Consider the following 19,234-nt stretch of genomic DNA (forward strand, 5'->3'; position numbering starts at 1 on the left):
GGGGATATAGTGGTGTATAAGAGAGACATGTCCCTGCCATCATGGAGTTTACAATCTAGTGTAGAAGTCAGACAAGAAGCCATCAACCAAAGGAATACATCATTTAACATGATGAACCATGAGAGGAGGTGGAATTCTACTAAAAAAGGGTTTTTCAGGGATGGCCTGTCTGAGGATCTAACATTTAAGCTAAGATCTAAAGGATCGAATAGTCCTAAAAGAGGTCACAACAAAAGTGAAGGCTACACTGAGAAAGAGCATGGCATGTTTGAAGACCTAACATAAAGCCAGTGTGAGTGAAGCAGCAAGGAAAAGGAGATGATAAGACCAGGGAAGGGCACCATGATAAAGAGCCCCGATTTCATTCTGAAAGTGACAGGAAGCCACAGAAAGGCTTTGTGTTCCTCTGCTTGGGCTCCCATAACAAAATGCCATGGTCTGGGTGGCTTAAACAACAGATATCTATTTCTCCCAGTTCTGGAGGCTGAGAAATTTGGGATAAAGTTCCATCCCTTCAGTTCCAGGTGAGGGCCATCTTCCTGGCTTGTGAGAGGCATAGAAAGCGCCTTCTCACTGTGTGTTCATAGGGCTTTTCCTTGGTGCACATACATCAAGAGAGAGTACAAACTCTTCAGTATCTCTTCTTATGAGGACATTGATATTATCAGATAAGGCCCTACCCTTATAACTCTATTTAACCTTAACTATTTCCATATGGACCTTATCTCCAAATATGGTCACATTTAGGGTTATGACTTCAACATATGAATTTGGGGGGAACACAAACATTCGGACAACAACAGTCTTACAGCAGGGAAATGGCATGGCCTGATCAACTGATTTCATTTTTTAAAGGCCACTTTAACTAATCTGTGGAGGGTGACTAATAAGGAAAAAGAAAAGCAGCAGAGCAAACAGGAGTTCTGAACAGAGAGAACATGACAGAAAAAGGTGGTAAAAGTATTGCATCAGAGAAAAATGTGGGAAAGAATTGAGTAACCAGGTATTTTTTTAAAAGCTTGTTTAATATTTAAAGAAAGGGAATAAATAAGATTTATTAAAAAGGAAAATTGAAGTAATGCCTCTTCTAAGTGACTTTTTAAAACAGTATCTGTAAGCCACCCAAGAGGGACAACCTGTGTGGTTCCCTGTATGGCAATGCTATAGAATTGTTTTGATCATTAGCCTCCTTTCTTGTATTGTCATTGCGATTCATGATTATGGGGAAATCCAGGAAGGTTCCAAGTTTCAGTTAAGATAGGCCATGAAACATAAAAATACTCATCAGAATGTATATTAGGTTCCTATTGCTGCGTAACAAATTTCCACACAATTAACAGCTTAAAACAACACCTGTTCATTGCACCAGCATTTCTGTAGAAGTCCAGGCATGGCTCAGCTGGGTCCTTCACTCAGAGTCTCATAAGGCAGAAATCAAGGTGTCAGCTGGGCTGAGTTCCTTTCTGGAGCTAGGGGTTCTCAAACTCACCTGGCTGTTGGCAGAATTCAGTTCCTTGCAGATGTATGACTCAGCCCCCTGTTCTTTTATTGACTTCCAGATGGGGTCCATTTTCATCTCCTAGAAGCCACCTGCAGCCCTCTTTTAAAGGCTCAGCCCATTAGGTCAGATCTACCCGATAATGGCCCTTTTGATTAACTCAACTAATTAGGGACCTTGATTACATCTGCAAAGTTCTTTATGCCATACAACAGGACAATCATAAGAGTGATCTCTCATCGTGTCTCAGGTTTCAGTCACACTCAACAGGAGGGAACCCTTGATAACAAGGGTTATCAGGGGATCTTTTTATTCTGGCTACCACAGAATATCATTGAATCCTTGACCCTTGTGTAAAGACTTCACATTATTACAATCTCTTGCTATGCAATGCTCCATAATACACCCCATAATTGCTGAAAATCATGAAGGTTGAACTTTTTGTAAAAAAAAAAAAAAAAAAAAGCAGTCAGTCAACACATTGGCTGGAAAATAAATCTGTTTTAAAATGTTCATGTTTTTAAAGGGTTAACTTCTCAGCTACACCTTCAGGGCTGTTTCAGACCATCTCAATGTCTTCTATATCGCTTTTTGCAGAAGCTGTCTTTTGGAGTTCATCTTTTAAGTGGGGCTCTTTTCTACAGACTTCGGCTCTCTAAGTTCTATTTTTCCTTCAGTAAGTCATGAGAAATCTATTCAGTAGAATCCAGTTCAACATCTGGCTCTTTGCTTCCTCCCAGTCTCCAGAAGAGCAGTTTTCAAAGTCTGGTTTTGGTCAATCCTGACACCCTGTCAGAAGGTCTTTGAGGGCCTCCTTTTTCAACTATTGGATACATAGCCATGTGCAGCTAGATTTCCTCCACACACTTCAACCAAAGCAACGTATCACAACAGATGGAATGCAGCGCCCGCAGTAAGCCAGACATGAAAGAGATGTGCAAAAATTTAAAACAATGCCACTCTTCTCATTCAATATTTTTGTTTTGAAAATGCCAAATAGAAACAACACCAGACTTAGATAAGGAGTAACTTTATTTGAAAAGACAATTGCAATAAAGACAATGCTTTGACCTCAGGATGAGCAAATGTCTTAAAACTAAACAGTAAAAGGTTTTTCTTACATAGGGAAGGGTAAGCAGAGATGGCAGGGACTATATGGGTGAGGAGGACAAGCAGGTGGGTGAACAGGTGGCAAAATCAGGTACTTCAACAAGAAATGTTTCTCTTGTGGTTAGTTCTCAGAAGGAGCTGTTAAGGGAGGATGTTTCACGGCTTAGTGCTTTAGGGCTTGCTCGAACTTGGGGGCTAGCCAAAGTTTGGGAGCCCATGGGAAGGAGAGAAGCCTGATTAAAATTTGGTCAAGCAAAAGTTCCGTGGATAAGTAACAGACAATCATGAGCACTTGGTCAAAAACTACAGTCATTTTTCATGAAAATAATTATGTGTTTATAAGCAATGAGTCTGTTATTTTGTGGATTAATATTTTTTAAATGTCTCAGGTTTAAATTTTATGCAGTAAATGTCAAGAGATACAACCCCCATAAACAAAAGCTCTTTGGAGGCCTCAATAATTTCTAAGAGTATGAAGGGATCCTGAGACCAAAATGTTCAGAAACCACCACTCTAGATTATTCTAGATAACTGTGCCCATTAATCCTAGGGCAATGATGGGACTTGGAGGTTTTTTCATTCATTCCTTTCATATTGTAGATAAATTGAAACTTAGGGTGGTCATGTGACTTGCCCAAGATCAGTTAGTGAAAAGCATCACTAAGTTTTAAATACTGATCTCCTCATTCCTAAACCTATGTTTACCCTACTATTGCTATACATTTTCAGATGTGTCTATTTTGTATCCAACCTTTGAGAACAAGTCTCTGTCTTATACTTCTTTCATATACTTCAGAGCTGCTGGCATATGTCCCAAATAATCAAATGATGGGTGCTCAAAATTCTCGTTGGATGAATGTATACAGGAATAAAGGAGAGAAGGAAAGACAAAAGAGAGAGAAGGAAAGATGGACAGAAGGAAGGAAGGAAGGGAGGGAGGGAGGGAGAGGAGGAAGGAAAGTCTTTTATGAACCCGTAGGCCTTGAAACCATTGCACTCTCTCAGCAACGCCCACATACAATAATCTCTTAATTATTTCCAGGCTCCAGGGACACAAAAATCTTGTCTACAAGAAACTCTCAATATCTTCCTTAAAAGTTACATATCCAAAGAAAGGCTCATAGAAGCAGCATGCCTTGTACCATCCTCATGTGCACAGCCTCCCCAGAAACCACAGCAGGAACATCACTGCTGCTTTGCTCTGTTCCACTCTGTTCCCCACACACCTATGGCTTCACAGACTCCTGAAACCTATGGGGGTTCAACTGGACAAAGGGAAAAGGCAGACAGAGCAGTGTGTCAAGACAAACAAGAGGTCCAGTCATGGCGTAATGGAGCAGAGGTACCAGGAGGAGACAGGGTCAGAACAGATGGTAACTCCTACAACAGTCTGCTTTTAAAAAGCCAAAGAAACAAGAAAGGCTATTGATCTTTTAAGAAGAAGGAAACAAAAGCTAGGAAATAGTTGGGTAAAATCACTTCTTAACAAAGAAACACCAGAGCGCCTGGCTAGCTCAGTCAGTAGAGCTTGAGATTCTCAACAAAGAGAAAGCATCCTTTCTTGTGTTAAGGCCATACTATCGCACAGGGTTTTATTCAACTTTTGCACAGGATTTTATTCAAACTTTTTTCTGCTGTCCCAGAAATATTATTCAGACCTCAACTCTAGAGATTAGAATGTAAAGGTGGGAGTCTGTGGGTGGAGTGATATTAGCTTGACTCCAGTTGCTGACTTCACGACCACTGATGAGGGCTTCAGGGCAGGTCCAAGATGTTCATTTGCTTTCCTTAGTCAAGTTAATGCCAGCTAACTTTGGCCAGAAATTAATTAATCCTGCTCAGGGTGCTAGGAAATTCTAGATGTAGCTTGCAGATCTATCTCATTTCTCCACTGTCTTAAGTCAGTTCACACAGAATTTCAAAAACTATCTCAAATCCATATATTTGCTCTTCCTACACGGCTAGGGTTCAAACTGCCATTGTTGCTCATCGTGTTTGTCAAGATCCAGTTAGGAAAATAAAATCCAAGCTCTGAATAGAGGAAACTGAGAGAGCTCATTACAAAGGTGTTGGGAGAGCTGCAAAGACAATCAGGGAATGAGGATGTGACCCAGAGATCAGTAGGGAGCCCCTGTCACCTCCAGGGCTGGGAGAATCTTGGAAGGAGTTGGTATTGCTAAAGTTCAAGAATTGAGGAAGCCAGGTAGAAATATAAACCATGTAGAAGACTGCCCTGCAGGATCTGGGGCCACAGACAATGGGACTATCCAGTGGGTCTATGTGGAAACAGCTGACACCAAAGAGGACCAGCATTGCTGGGGATGCCCCATGAAACAAGGAGGGACAATGGAAAATACCCTGGTTTCTCCCTTTTTCTAGTTCTCAAATCTCCCTCCACAGCCTCCTATCAGTACAACCCACACAAAAGCAGGTTGGCTGAGGAGTTTAGGAAATATATTTTGTTTTGTATGAGAAGGGTGGAGAATGGATTTGAAAACAAGCGGGCAAGTGACCAGCACATTCACCAACCCCGTGAAAGCTTCCTCCCAACTGGTCTCTTGGTTTTCATTCTTGCTGCCCTCCCATCTTTTCTCTAAATTGAGATCTCTTTAAGTGGATTCTTATCACTTCCCTTCTTCTACCCTTCAGAGGCTTTCTGTCACTTTGAGGATAAAATCTAAACTCTCTACCACGGTCTACAAGGCCCTGTGTGGTCCTTTGTCTGCCCATCTTCCCAGCCTCATTTCAGTCACTCTCCCCCTCACTCACCAAGCTCCAACCCCATGAGCTGTCTTCTACTCCCTCCAATGTGTCAAACTGCAGGCCCTTCACACCTGTGCTTCCATCTGTCTGGAAAGATCTATTCCTCCTGCTTTGGCTAAATGCTACTTTGTCCTATGGCTTTCAGCCTACGTGTCATTTCTTGGGAGAGGCTTTCCCAGACCTTCCCCACTTCAACTTTTGTGGTCTTAATCCCCGTATGTTTCCTTCATGGCACTTAACAATATTGATAGGAATATATTTGCTTGTGTCTCTGTTTTTTTTTTTTTTTTTTTTTAACATCGGCTTGCCTCTTGTCTGGAACCTGAACAGTGGGGATTTCACCCAGTCTTGTCCCTGAGGTGGCTGCTGCATCTAGCACCATGCCTGGCGCAGATAGGTGCCCATTAAAGAATGGTAGAGGATAAACACAGAGGGACAGTGTGATGAAAGCATATTATTTAATTCATAAGCTTTTCCAAAGTCCATCTAGTCTCCGTTCTGCCCCTTCGTTGAGAAACCCAGGAACACCATCTTTGAATAAAGTCTCCCCCAATGGTAAATAGATTTGCAAAGCTGCTACTGCTAAATTGAGCTTCAAGGATACTTTTTTTTGACTTCTGTGTTTGGAAGGACAAAAAGTTCATCGTGTCCTTTAGGGAATAACTCTTGGCTGAGAAAACAGGAGAACTCTGAAGCTGCCGGTTACCTTTGCGCAACAACATGTGAAAAAGCTTCCCCCTTTTTATTTCCAGTCAACACTGTAGCTTGTCCTTATTTTTTGTGTGTGACTATGATTCTGTTGTGCTTTGTAATGTGCATTTAGTAACATAAGGCTATCACAGTATGTTTATGTTACTCACAAAAGACCATACCATTCTTTCTGGATGTGAGCACATTTAAAAAAGAAAGAAAGAAAGAAACAAAACAAACAACAACAACAACAAAAAAGCTCTTTTAAGTAGGTTTTGTTTTTCCAACAGGAAAGGCTACTGGTTTAACACAAGTCAAGGACACATCCAGGGTTGTAACCACGGCCCCTCCTTGTGGCAAAACACATGCAATGACTCCAAATACCATCTCTATTATATCCGCTCTATCTAACCTTTATCAGCAAACCAACAGAGGAGCACCCTACCCAGGCAATCTTTGTCTGGAATTTCAGCCATGGCTTTGAGACATTTCTCATCGTTTCCTTACCACACTCCCCAAAGCGTTTTCTTAGTGGGGCAGCCCTCAAGTCTTTAATTCCAGCTCGTTATTTCTCTTCTTACAGAACTAAGCGTGTTATTAATAACAGCAACGAAAAAATTAAGTATGGTGTGCACACTAATCTAAAATTTTGAGCTGGCAATTAGTTGGAGTGAAATGCAATTAGATGTTTTCCTTCAAGTCCTAATTTACATGCTGGAAAACATGGGCAGCCTTTGCAAGTAATTGCAAATATAAGCCCTGCTTTTTGTGTTTGTGTACAAATATGAAGCTCCCCAGCACACCTGCCTTTGCCTAAATAGAAGAGAGTCCCAGGGGTCTCCTTGTTTTATGATCACTGAGATAGATATACAGCAGAAAAGGAACTGATCAGCCTTTGGGTGAAAATGTGTTTTCTTTCCACTGCAGAAGTTTAGTATTAATTGACGACGTTACCCGTGGAGAACTGGGGTGCATAAATAAGTCTGTTTCTCCATGTAACCCCATGAGGTGAATTGAGGCTCTTCAGAGCTGCAGCACCCCTTTTTGTGCACTCAGAGTAATAGCTGATACAATTCAATCCATTAAACACTTCATGAGCATCTACCCTATACAACATTGCTAGGAGCCCTGGAGGGAACATATCAAATGAGATACTGTTGACATCTTCAAGAGGGTACAGTCTAGTAGACCAGACAAGACACAGACGCAGATATCACCAAGGGATGGGCTCCACGGGTATAGAGAGGTTACACCCCTGGCAGCTGCACCTCAGTGTCACCTGAGGAACAAGAAGAAGTGGAGGTGTCTCAGCGAATATATCAGCACCCCAAGAAAAAAATCTAGTTTCAGCTCAAAGCTCAATCAAGAAGTTATTCTTGTAATACAAGGATATGGAGGGGGAACTTCCTATCATTACAGAAAAGCAAGGTACAGAAAGAGGAAAGTAGGGTGATTTTGCAGAACATAAAAGCAAAGGAAAAATCCAAGACTATGTGTTTTCTGCAGAAAGCATTAGGGCTCTGATAGAAGTAAGCAACATCTTAGCACAGATATGGGTTCAAAACAAAGAGTTACACATAGAATCCAAGAGCCAGTAGAACTTGGATGATACAAAGAGGTAAAAATAAAGAAGCCAGCATAGAACAGAAACCTTTCTGTTGGCCACACTACTGAGCATTTTATTAATTCCTTAGTGAGGAGAAAATTAGCAAACATCGGAATCCTCCCCATATATAATGTATAAGTCCTTATTTATAAGTAATTTTGCCTTCTAACTCCACATGGTTCTCATTTCATAGCATGGGTTCAGTTATTATTTACTTATCCTTACCCCATATTGTTTCAAAAATAATTTAAAGCAGCTAACATTTTTATTTTCTTCATAAAGTCCCAAGATAAAGAGCTCCTTTTAGATAGTATCATATACACAAAATCTAAACTGAGGAACCCCATCTGATGGCAGTGATTATGACACCTTGTAAAATGACACAAGTGTCAGGACTTTGTTGTGCCTGAGTGCACTATAGATTACAAAAATGCAAAGTGCTGTAGTCAGGATACAAACAAAGAAAAGAAGTAATTGCAGCTGGAGAGACCAGGAAGAGCCTCATGTGGGAAGTACTGCTTGCAGGATGGATGGGAGTGTAGGAAGAGAGGCATTCCTGACATAGAGAATGGTGTATGCAAAGACATGGAGGTAGGAAAGGACCTGACTGTACACATTTTAGAAAAGAAGAAAACAGAGAAATGCTTTGTCATTTATGTTCTCAATTTTTTTTAAAGTCCTTGCTCTTGTTCCATATCAGGAATACTCAGGAGATGAAAAATAGCACAGAACCTTTTTCCCTGTGACAGACAATGAGATGCTAATGGAGCCAGCCTCACACTAGGTGAAGGTCCATTGCATAGGGTTATGGGTTATGATGGGATTTCAGAGTGAATATTCTTCTTAAAAATATTATTGCATCCTTATATTTGGCTTACCTTAAATTTCTCTACGGGAGCAAAATGTTTCATTTTGCAACTGGCAATAGCGTTTTAAAGGCAAATACTCTTAGAAAAGGCCACAGAGGCTGGGCGTGGTGGCTCATGCCTGTAATCCCAGCACTTTGGGAGGCCAAAGCAGGCGGATCACCTGCAGTCAGGAGTTCGAGAGCAGCCTGGCCAACATGGTAAAACCCTGTCTCTACTAAAAATACAAAAATTAGCCAGGCATGGTGGCAGGCACCTGTAATCCCAGCTACTCGGGAGGCTGAGGCAGGAGAATGGCTTGAACCTCGGAGGCGGAGGTTGCAGTGAACTGAGATGGAGCCATTGCACTCCAGACTGGGCAGAAAGAGCAAAGATCTGTCTCAAAAAAAAAAAAAAGAAAAAAATTAGAAAAGGCCACAGAATGACTGTTATTCCCATGACGTAGCTATCTATCTGTCAGGTCTGGCCAGTTTAGCTAAAGAAGGAAGCTTCAGGCCTGAAACAGGAACCAGGTTAAGGTCCAGGTCTGAGTTAGGATGCAAGCAGGGTAAAAAGGTCCAGAAGAAGGTTGGTAGTCAGAATGACTACTGTGGTCAACTTCCTATGTATATGGGAATCAGTTCTTGGTGCAGAAATGTCCCCTAGGTTACTGAGTCAGGCAAGGAAAATTCAGTCACTAAACATTGGTGTAGCTCTCTAATAATAGCAAGCCTTCCTATAAAACTCAGCACAAAGTTATCCAAAGACCTCAAAATTGCTTCTCCATTATTTGCTGCCTCCAGGTTTTCATGAGATCTTTTTAGTCTTCAAGGAAAACCAAAGCTGTGGACTACTGAACAATTATTTAAAGAAAAACTAATTTTAAAACATGGGCTTATTTTAATTTATTAAAATATGCAAGGTAATGCATGCTGGTTTGGAGGAGGGAGAGCTGCCATAGAAATGAAGAAATTGAAGGACCCCTGCTTAATGCCATCCCAGAAGGTGTTTCTAAACAAGAGTGGCATGACCAAGGAGGGGCTCACTTTTTGTGGGAAAGGAAATATAGGTTGGTAAAAATGAGAGCTTTTATAAAGGGAGCATTGCTAAATGGAAAGGGGAGTGTGAGAGCTGTCATCTACAGTCTCACACTCTACAGGAGATGTGAAGAGGGATCACAGGTGATTAGAAATGTTTTGAGCTAGCTAACTCTCCCAGGTAAGGTTAAGCTTAGCAAGAAGACCCCTGCCAGACTATGGCTCCAGCTTTGATCTACACTCAGTAAGCAGTTGGCCTTCTGACCTTTATCAAAAGCATGTTTGAGTGGATGAAAACATGAAGTGGAAGATGGTAGTTAAAAAGTATCCAGGTATCTATCCATGGTTAATTGCATTAACCCTCACTTATCTATCTGTACATTGTGTGAGAGTCCTTTTGTTCTTTGTATATGGGTCCTATAGGCACAGAGCATAGCCCAGGGAGCTCCCCACTTTCTTCATCAGTGATCTGGAAATTTACTTATTTCCGGACACCAACTGTATTGTTACAGTGTTAACGTATTCTTTTATGTTCCCTGCTGGGAATGACTTTCAATAATGACCAACTATCCTAATAGGATGATTTCCTGGCTTAAGTTGACTCATGTCAATAGGCAGGTAAGAAATAGCAGGATCCTGTAACAGGGTAATGGTTTTTTAAAAATACATCATTCCTAGAAAAAAATATGGATGTTAAAATCCACAGGGCTTGGTTATTCATTGGATTTGGTTGAAGACTAGGCGACTGTGAATTGTGGGACTGAACAGAGGATGGTGACACCAGTTGAAGTAGAAAATAAACTTACATGCAGAACTCAAGGTACCTGAGGATCACTATATTGGTAAAGAAAGGTCAGGCTTTTCTGTGGCAACAAATCACCTCAAATCTCTGTGACTTAAACTTTTATTTCTTGCTCCTATTATAGCCCAATGCAGTTTAGACAGCTCTCCTGGAAAGCTCTCCTTAAAGGAGTGGATCAGGAATCCAGGATCCTCCCACGTTATGAATCTGCCATCTTGCAGAGCACTGCTTCCAGTCATGAGGACGGGAGAGAGAGAGAGATGTGTAGAATCAGTGCATATTATTCCCACTCACATCAATACAAGAGCTAATGTTCATTCATTTGGTCCCAAACTAAATGCAGGAGAGGCTAGAATTTATAGTCTTCCTGTGGGCCCAGGAAGAGGAACAGGGTTAGATAAGCATCAAGCCTGTCTCTGCTACAGATACCCAAATGACAATAGCTAGCAGGTAGCCAAATAGACCCATCTAGGGTTTAGGGAGAGGAGGACATGAATCAGAGCTGGAGGCATAAATGTAGACATGGTCAACCACTTAAACCTAGAAAAATACATGAGATCCAAGGAGAATATATATGAGAAGAAAAGGAGGGAAACCTAAGGAACACCAACTTTTAGAGTCAGAGAAGGGACACTGAAAAAGATGGCCAATGTGGAAATTCACAGGAACAAGATGAGGAACATTGAAAGTACAACAAAGAAATTATCTCCTAGGAATTGAGATAAATTCGGCATTCATTGAAGTGAAGCTAGTTAATAGTGAAGTGACCATATTTACAGACCCAGAAATGTTAGCTCATTCTGACAAGAAATTTTCATTCTTTCTGGGTAATAGAGGAGTTCTGGGATTTGTGGTTTGGATGCTGGGACAATAGCATTTCTAGGAATTTCTAATGGATTCATAGAAATTATATTAGAATAACAAGAAAACACCTCCAGAACATTTGGTATCTCTAAAAGGGAAGGTGAGCTGAGCTGGGAGCCATAAGAAGTGAGTTCTAGCTCTGGTTCTATGTGGCCATGCTGAGGTCATTTCATCTCTCTGGAAGTCAATCTCTAAATCTCTGAATGTGGAGATGGCCCTTCCAGTAACAGTAGCAAGGGTGACATTCACTGAGAACTCACGGTGTGCCAGAGCTTGCTCTAAATTCTTTTCACAAATTATCTCATTTATTCAATTCTATACATTTCAATCCTGTGAAGGAGATACTGTAAGAATCTCCATTTTACAGATGTGGAAACAGTCTGATAGAAGTTAAGTAAGTTGCTCATGATCACATAGGAAATTCTGGCACGGGCAGATAGAAACCTAGGCTAATGGTGCTCTCAAACTTTCACTCATTTATTCAGTAAATATATAATGAGCACTTCACAGACATAGGCCCTGCTCTTAGGGAGCATTTTTCCAAGAAACAGAATGCTAAGCACAGAGGTCTTTGCCGTCCAACACCCAGGCTGGGGGACTAATCAAGAGCCATGCTCCCCTAAGTACATGCCTCCTCACCTGGGTTCTAAATAGAAGAAATGTTAAGCCCAGAAATTGATGGGCCCTCAGTACCCGTGAAAACGTGCTTATCCATTTTTGAGAAGAAGATTCTCTCATCTTTGTTAGCTGGAGTAGTTTGGTAATTAGGTTCTTTATCACTTTGTCAAAACGGAGTAAGAAGAGCTAAACAAAGCTAGACTTCAATGACCTGTATTCCATCAATACGAAGAAAATGTATAAGGTGACCCAATTTCTAAGCCCTTTTGAAGGTAAAGAGTTTAATCTTCTCACATACAAAGAAAAGGTGTTTTCTTTTAAATCTATTTATCAATTTATATAGTGTAATATTCTCATTATAATAAACCATAAAATTTCATGTATTCTACAAGATTATCAATATGATCATGTAATGCAAAGTACCAGAGAAAAACTACAATAGCACAGTAAATTAAACTTGTTTACTATTTTACTTTTTAATTTTAATTTAAGTGCATTCGTCGTTCCCCTATCATTGTCAGTAAAATTAAATTCTCTTTTCCAATTAAAATAAAATCAAAATGTTTAGCTGTTGAGCCTCTCTGAGCTCTCCATAAATCCCGTTTAACAGGTAAAATAAAAGCCATGTCTGTCACCCTATCAGTCTCCAACAGTGTTATTATATATACATCACACACAACAAAAAGATGGTGACTTTTTTTAAATTTTGAAAGCCCGACTCCAAAAAAAGATGCCTTGTTAATGGTGATGTTTTTCTATATTATCGTGTCTTTTCACTACTATATCCCTAGGGCCTAGTCCAGTGCTGTGTCATGGTACAGATTCACTATTTAGTTGTGGAATGATTTGAGTAGATAAGGGTATATTATTTACTAAGTAAACAGCAGTAAACAAGGCATATAAGGTCCTTGAAATCAAGAAATTTACATTTGTATAATGAGGGGCAGGAAACGTAAAAAAATAAGATAACTTATTCTGGCAAGAGATCATAGTTACTAGTATGAGCTTGCTTATTTAAAAAAAAAAATTCTTATTTATACCATTGGAAGTCATCTTCTTTAACTGAATAAATAAAACTTCTGGAAGAATGAACATGGTATGATAGAAGTAGGCATACCACCAGCCCATTCTGTCTACTCAAGTCTGGTAATCCACCTTGACCAGCCTTGCATTCTGTTCCTTTAATAAACGTATGTCCACATCACCCCAGCTCCAACAAAGCAACTACTAAAACAGCCTGAAATGTCCAGATGTTGCTAGTCTTTCATACAAGGACAAAAAAATTTAATTATTCTGCAGGGCAGGAACTAAAGATTAATGTTATCTGGGTCCATAGATATACAATTGCAATGGTACACATAAGCATGACTTGTGTTAGCTGGATGCATACCCATCTTAAATGTTTTACTCACATAGTTTTAACTTGCCCCCATCTGGCTGAAAGTAAATATAGTAACTCCAGGCAAAATTAAACCCCAGAAAAGTCTCTTAGGTGCCCAGCCTTCTCTTTCTGTACCCTGCTATCTTATGCTCACATAATCACTACATCAGTCAGGGTTTGTGAGGAAAATGGAAACCACTCTAGGTATTTCAAGTAGATTATAGTTTAATTCAAGGAATTAGGTACTTCCAAAATTGTTAGAAGGGCTTGAGAATAGCAAGCAATGAACTCAACTACAACACCAAAGAAAACTATTTGAAGAGAAAAAAAAAAAGGCTCATATTTTGAAATTTAATTTTTAGATAGAGCCTAAATAAAGTAGCCCTGACTTTCTCAAAGAACAAAAAATGCCCATCAAAAAATCTATTCACATGCTCTGTGCCTTTCTAAGGAATTCTGGCTTCAAATGCCGCTTTCTAAAATTTAAGCATTTCTTGATAGTCATATCTTTACAATTCCATGGAAAATGGCTATTTACTCTAAAAATGTCATTTGTAATTTGAAAATAGAAAAAGAAAAGTTCATCCACTATTGAGAGAGCTGTTTTCAGCAAAAGAAACCATCCAAAGGTCAAAGATAATACAATCATTCATCCCAAACTTTGTTACCATTTTGCATAGGTTAAGGTATTTTGAAAATGCCCCCCACCCTGCCCCATACCCTTTTTAAGCCCCAGGAATGTGTAGTTTGCTTAAGAATCACAGGTAGCAATATTATTCACTATAATAATGCTAGGTCTACAATCTACCTTCTCATATTCAACAATTTGACAAAATTCCATAAAGCAATTTATGCTATATCACTATATTACCTTAAAAGTGAAACTGTAAAGAGAAAAAAATTTTAACTAAAATAAAAATGCAGTTTACAACCTACATTACTTCTAGCACCAAAGCGTGTTCTATTTCTCTATTTGTATTTGTAATAAGGACCCGTAGTTTCCAATTCTCTTTGAAGCTCCGCTCATGCTGGCATTCACTGCCATGACAAACACCTATGTCAGCCCTTTGCTTCCAGAGCTGCACAAATATCTGCTCTCTTTTCAGATGGTACTTGGCTCCAACTGGCTAAGACTGTGGCCATAATCACAGCTGGGAAGCAACGCCTCTGTCGGGGATTTTATAATCTCCATGCCTTTTCCTAAGTCAGAATAAAGATGACATCTGCGCAGCTCCTCTTCTTAGTGCCTTCACTATTCGTTATCCCCGTAAGGATTGGTTACTCATTAAGCAGAAGATTGGCTTTACACCTGTCACTTGGCTTCTTCTGTTTTCCTTGCTTTGTATTTGGATACAAAAGGGTGCATTCCTTTGCTGCTTAAATATATTCAACGTTAATTTCCAAAGGACAGGAACATAGTAGACCATCCCTCCAGGGAGCTGGTACTCAGATATTTTGATCCAGGTTCTACTTTGGCAGAGAAAAAGACCCCATGACCTTCCTTATCTTTACCATGTCCACAAAAGAACAATGAAAATTTAAAAATAGAGGAGAACCAAAAGCCATTAAAAATGATAACAGTACAGGAATTTTCCAAAATGACTAGTCAAAGTACAACCTAAAAAAGTCTACCTATTTATTCACTTATGTAACTGCAGCAACTGAATACCATGACTCATCCAAGATCATACTGGAGAAGCACTGATAACAAAATATCTTGTCCCTAATTTCAAAAATTCCACCCAACTACTTGTACATATGGAAGACTAGAGTTTTGTAACAATAGTAAGCATCATGTAACTACCAGAGAGTATTGTTATTATTTCAAGCAACAAAAACACATTCTGGACAACTTCAGTTAAAACTGTCCTGAGGGAGGGAAGAAATTGGTTAAAGGGGAATGAAAGAGAAGCCAATATGTTTTGGAAAGAATGGGAACCCAGCATCTATGGAGATAAGCAGCAGGAAGGCAAAGACAGGCTGTTTAGCCAGCCACCATGCAGGGAATAAGATGAAGCCATTTCCATTTTGGCCCATTACACTGAAGAGTGGAATTTCAGGAAGACATCCTCTAACCAGCTCTGAACTGTTTTTACAACACCACTTCTGGCACCAAATGTGGGAGTTTTCCCTTACACCAACAAATTCTCCATTCTCCGGATACCCACTGGGTATTGTATAATTCAATTCCATCCCGACACTAACTACCCAGGGTTAGCATAGACCCCACAGATTAAAGGTGCAGTCCCACAAGTCTGGGCCACTTGAACTTCTGATCAACCACTCTAAAGCCAGAGGGGTCCCATAGCCCCCTCCTTGGGTTTGATAATTTGTTAGAATGGCTCCCAGAACTCAAGAAAACACTTTACTTGCTATTACCAGCTTATTAGAAAGGATACAACCCAGGAACGATCAAATGGAAGAGATGCACAGGGCAAGGAGTGAGAAGGGTGGGTAGGGAAAGACACAGAGCCTCCATGTCCTCTCCAGGCTCATCACCCACCCAACACCAAGATGTGCTTACCCACCTAGGAGCTTTCCAAACCCTGTCATTTAGGGTTTTTTGTTTTGGTTTGGTTTGGTTTTTTAGCAGAGGTTCCATTATATAGGCATGATTGACCTAATCACTGGCCATTGATGATTAAGTCAATCTCCAGTCCCCTCCCCCAGGTCAGTTCTACCTCTAATCACATGGTTGGTTCCTCTGGCAACCAGCCCCCATCCAGAAGCTATCTAGGGCTCCAAGAGTCAATCATTAGCATAAATTCAGGTATGGTCAAAAGGGGCTCACTATGAATAAAAAAAGATGTTCTTTTTACCCCATCACTCAGAAATTTCAAGGGTTTTAGAAGCTCTTGTGCCAGGACCCAGGGATAAGCAAATATATATTTCTCATTGTATCACAATATCACATCAGCCTTGCTCAAGTCATATACTTACCCCTTGGCCAGTGGAGGGCTGGGCACTGTGATTGACATTGTCACCAAGAACAAGCGGAACTGAGGCTGTGCTGGAGAAAATGCAGATGTCACAGGAGCACAGAAACACAGGCTTCATAATAGGGTGCAGATCAGACTCTGAGAAATCTCAAGTCACGTGATAACTTTTAACAGCCCAATTCATAGCTTAGATGTAAATAATTCTTAGCAACCCTTTGTTATGTACTGGACTGTATCCCTTAAAATTCATATGTTGAAGGCCTAACCTCCAGTGGGACTGTATACAGAGATAGGCCTTTATGGATGTAATTAAAGTTAAATGGGGTCAAAAAGGTAGTGCCCTAACCCAATAGGACTGGTGTCCTTATAAGAAAAGGAAGCAACATCAGGGATGCACAGAGGAAAGCCCATGTGAGGACACAGTGGGAAGACAGCCATCTGCAAGACAAAAGAGAGGCCTCTGGAGAAACCAAACCTGCCAACACCTGGATCTTGGACTTCCAGCTTCCAGAACTGTAAGAAAAATTAATTTGTGATATTTAAGCCACCCAGTCTGTGATATCTTGCTATGACAGCTCTAGCAGACTAATATACCTTTGGGATTTTTTTAAACAAAGTCTAGAGAACTGTGTGTCATTTTCAATAAAAGTTGAAGAAAAGACAAGCCTCTTCTGATGCATCACGGACCCCACAGCCATCCAGGTGATCACAAAACAAGCCTTGGAGAACTCCTCCAAGAGAACATGTTCAGTTAAGCAACTGTTCCAATCTTGCTTCCATTTAAACCTCAGCACATCTTAAAAACTCAACAAGATGGGCAATTTGAACAATTATCACCAAAGTCATTTTCCTCAAAGATGCTATCAGCCTGACTAAACCTTTCACAGTCCAAGTGTAAGATACACGCTAATTTAATTCCGTTTAGCAAACAAGTACCAAATGCTACTGTTTGCTGAGCACTAAACTAGCCTCTGATAATGCAGACAAAAATCAGATTTACTCCCTGACCTCAAGGAATCAGACAGTAATGGAGAAGACAATGTGAAAACAAATCTTTAAAATTCACTGTTATAATATTTATATAAGGTATAATGGCACCATGTTTTTCAAACTCAAGGGTTATTATTCTATGTGGGCACAAGAAATGATGATAGAGAATATGCAAATTCATAGGGTAAAAATGGTTCATTATCCTGCAACATCAATTGTATTAGAAAACAGGAGAACTAACATTATGCTATTTAACTAGTAAAGCATAGTATTTCTATAATTTAGTCTACAATGAAAAATTCAAGTTGGAATGGCAGACCTCAGGAACTACCATCATTCACTCTGTCTTGTACTGGGGCTATTTAGACAGAAATTTTTGAAAATCACTAAAAGGCATCCAAAGCCATCATTCACTTCTCCTCTTAATTCTCTCTCCTTACTGATAATATAAAGTGGGTGATTTATTCTTGTAATTATTAATAGTTAGTGCTTTTTAATCTTTGTGGAATTCATATGTATAATACTCAGTTGTTTTCCTCAATCAACTTTTTTTACTGTGATTCAATGTCCCTTGAAATTAAAAAAAATTCCACTTGCCCTACTACAATGTCTCCAAAAGAACATTAAAAATACATATGCAAATGAATATTCAAATCCCATTAAAAATATGCAGAAGCTCCTTTGCAGAGTTTAGTTGTTAATAGAGAAAAATCCTCTCAATATAAGAGATGTCTCTTTTATTTATAAAGATATATATCTAGGAAGCATCTCACCACCCAAGATAAAATGAATTTGGCTAGCATCTAAATACATCCAGGTATCTTCACAGGCCAAAGACAGGTAGAAAATTATTTAAAAGGAAATGACTAACAGAATTTACTGTCTGAAGTCCATACTTTTATCACACTTATAAAATATTTTTTCAAGATATATATTAAACTAGATCAAAATTTGAGTAGTTTCTTCTGGAACAAAGAACTTACCAAAAATAAGACACCAAAATGAACAAGGAAAAACTCTCTTTTTTGAGCTATTTCTCCCATTGTGCATAATCCTTTGTTGATCTCATGATATTCTATATTTCTAAGTCTGCAAGTCATTCAATAGACAGGTATTTATTAAATACCAGTTGGGTACAGCAGCTGGTTCTGAGAACTGTGGGGAAATAAGAAAAGCAACAGAAAACATGGTTCCCCCTGATACGAGGTTTATTTGCAGGGATAAAACCTACCCTCTGCTGCTTAGTGTCTCTAGAGGCAAAAGTCTTTTAAAACTGCTTCGGCATCCAATCATATCTTTGACTCTCAATGGAAAGTCAGTTAAGGGAGTGTCTGAGAGCTAGTCAAGTAACTTAGATAAGTTTACTTAGGTTTACCTAAGTAAACCAACAGGGCTACAGGTGACATAATCTCAACCTCCAACTTCCTTCCAAAGATAGTTTTATTAACTAAGTTAAGGAAAAAGCTATATCACACAGGTTATATTTTTATAAACTGCACATTATTTATTAAATTAACCAGAAAATTGTTCCAAGAACTTTCCATTGTTCATGGATATAAAAGAGCAATGAGAGTAACTTCTATCTTTATATTATTTTTATTTGTGATACTTGTTTTCATTTTCATTTGTTATTTCCTCATCTTAATTTTCTGGCATTATTAACATTGTTTTATTTTCTACTTTTGAGATTTAGAAATACCAAAGGACATAAACAATCTGTAAAACACAAAAGAAAAACAGAAGTTGAAAGTCTGAGACACTCCTTAAAAATGAACACAAAACACTTGGGTACGTTTGAGCCATATGACATGGGCAATGGAAAATGTTTGCTATGATACGCACCAGTGACCATGAATTGGTTCTTCTTTCAGAAAAAAAATACTGGTACAAACCTCCCTAAATAAATTAATATTCCAATCTTTATTGACTCAATTTGATGGGAAAAATAAGTTATTGTACAAGGGTTTCTTGGTATTTGTGTGTTATGTTGTGTTGCTTATTTGTTTTGCATTAAAGTGAGATCATAAGGTTGAACCAAGATTTATGATTGTGGGACTAGGGAAAATGAGGAGACTAAGAGAAGAGAAATTA

Source organism: Symphalangus syndactylus, chromosome 13, assembly GCF_028878055.3.
Source record: "Symphalangus syndactylus isolate Jambi chromosome 13, NHGRI_mSymSyn1-v2.1_pri, whole genome shotgun sequence".
Taxonomy (NCBI): domain Eukaryota; kingdom Metazoa; phylum Chordata; class Mammalia; order Primates; family Hylobatidae; genus Symphalangus; species Symphalangus syndactylus.